Below are 2,529 nucleotides of genomic sequence, written 5' to 3'. Positions count from 1 at the left end.
CCCACCGGAGAGTAGGACTGCGGTCCAACCCACTGCGCCACCGCACCCCCTATATTTATGATTTATTCCAAAGTGAAATGCAGTTGAACAGCATTGCATATAGCAGTCTGCATTTGGTGTTAAATGTACTTTATATTAATTTGCTTTTCTTGACAATTCAGTGTCCTCAGCTTTGGACCAGTTGCTCAAATGGGCCACATGAGGACCCTTTTCCTGTAGTACTGTGTACCCTGTCCAACCCATCTTCTTCTCCTGGCTTTATTTTCTACTGGTGTCCATTCGTTCGTCCCCTGGGAATGATTTTGTTGATGCTTTCTGGCAACTGGATCTGAAGCGTTTTTCTCTGGCATTGATTTATAAGTGTCTGGCCATCCTTGATTGCGGTCTTTTTTATCCTCTGTTTGGTAGGACAGACATAATTCTGTAGTATAATCCTCACCTTGGTGCCCACAGACGGTTCTTCTGAGCTCCAGATGTTACTGAGCTCTTAAAATGCTTCCTTTGACCCAGCTGTTGTTGACATGGTCTCTTCAAGAATGAAGATGTCTTTTTTAAGACATAGACTGCATTGCTGGATCATTGATCTCAAATGTCTTTCCCTCGCGAAGGCTGAAGCCTACCTTTAATGTGGTGCCTACCAGTGTCTGCTACTGGGGGGTGTGGAGGAGTAAAACAGGGTCATGAGCCACTTTCTTTTCATACCATCTATGTCTTCATAGCTCTGCTCATGACCAGGAGAAAAAAGAATGGAGACAAATATCTAACTTATTTACACCAGTTTATACCCGTTTATACCTTCTCTTCACCGTAACTGAGATCTGCTTTTCATTAGAGTTCTTCAAAAAGATAAGAAGCGTATTTTATAAACGGCTCCATCTGATGAGCTTCCAGGAGAAAATATTTTTTCTAAATGATTATTCTGATATAGTGCCTATGGTGACCTCTAGAGACCTCCACTCCATAATTTCCATATCATAGTATAATTCCATATAATGGTTTCAGCATGCCACATAACATATTGACCTTCCAGTCAAATGCAACTTCTTTGTCTTCAGAGAGGTGCACAGAGACGTCGCCCTTGAGTTCTTCCACAGGAATATTCTCAGGTGCAGGTGCCGGGCTGTTTTTGAGCTGCTTTTATGACTTTTCTGATGTCATGTCCTGCGGTCCTGTCATTTAGATAGACGTAAGGAGGGCTGAGTGGAGCACTTCTGTCTAAGCCAATGCATTCAGCTTGCATTAGTGAGGGACTTGACATTTGTTGGCCAGCGTGTCTCTGAAGGCCTTCTGTGCTGGCAGTGAAGTAATAATGGATAACAGCCCTGTCTTCCTGTTCATATCCCTGACATGTACTTCAGTAACTTCAGTTCCTGTCAGGAAATAAGCCCGTGCTGGTCAGTCAGCTCATCGCTGTCACACCTTGGAGGGACCATCTGAACTTTCTGGCTACACATGCCCACATACATTTCATCTTGCCTATCAGTGTATGATGTTTCTTTCACGTACTTTAAACAACTTGATGCACACAGACACACACACACACACTGCTTATCCCAAGCAGAGACACGGCAAACCAGAGCCTAACCTGGCAACACAAGGCGTAAGGCTGGAGGGGGAGGGGACGCCAGTCCATCAGAAGGCACCCCATGCGGGACTTAAACCCCAAACCTGCCCGAGAGCAAAACCCAGCCAAATCCGCTGCGCCACTGTGCCCCCTTCAACTTGATGCTCCACATGTTCTTTCATCTTCTTGTTAACAGTTTCTCATATATCTGATCCTTTTCTCCAAAGAAACTTACGCTGTTAAGCTACCTACCATTATTACCCATTTATACAGCTTGGTCATTTTTTTACTGGAACAATTTCCAGTTCAGTAACCTACTCAAGGATACTACAGCAGGGTTCAAGTCTCGCTTGGGGTGCCTTGCAGCGGACTGGCGTCCCATCCTGGGTGTGTCCCCTCAGCCTTGCACCCTGTGTTGCCAGGTTAGGCTCTGGCTCACCACCACCCTGCTTGGGACAAGTGGTTTCAATCAGTGTGTGTTTTTTGCCTATTAATTTACTTATTGAGACTAAATTAGTATGTGCTTTTTATCAGAAATTATTACCTGCTTTTTTAAAGGACAATACAATATCTAATATGCATTGCAGTGCACAGGGACCATGCAATTTCAATATCATGGAATATGGCCTGCATATGTTCCTTGATTATGATTTAAATATGCAAATCAGTTTTTCTTGCATTCATGACCATCGGCTGAGTGTGAAAACGTGAGTTCTCAGTTCTTGTGCTTAGCAAACGATTGCATCGACTTTAGGATTTAGGCAGGCTACCCATCGCCATGTGATACCGAGGTGCTGAAAATAGAGAAGGGAAAAGCCTGCTAATCCACACTTGCCTTACCTGTGAGGGTGATCCTCACCGGAGGCCGGGTTCTGGCTCCTCTCACCACGAGTTTCTCCTTGCACACATTCATGGAAGAAAGGGGTTTTTAATAAGGAAAGGAAGGGGGGGGGGGTCCTCTCATA

The sequence above is a fragment of the Scleropages formosus genome, chromosome 11 (genome assembly GCF_900964775.1).
Source record: "Scleropages formosus chromosome 11, fSclFor1.1, whole genome shotgun sequence".
In the NCBI taxonomy this organism is placed as follows: Eukaryota; Metazoa; Chordata; class Actinopteri; order Osteoglossiformes; family Osteoglossidae; genus Scleropages; species Scleropages formosus.
Note: the sequence above shows the minus strand (reverse complement) of the source record.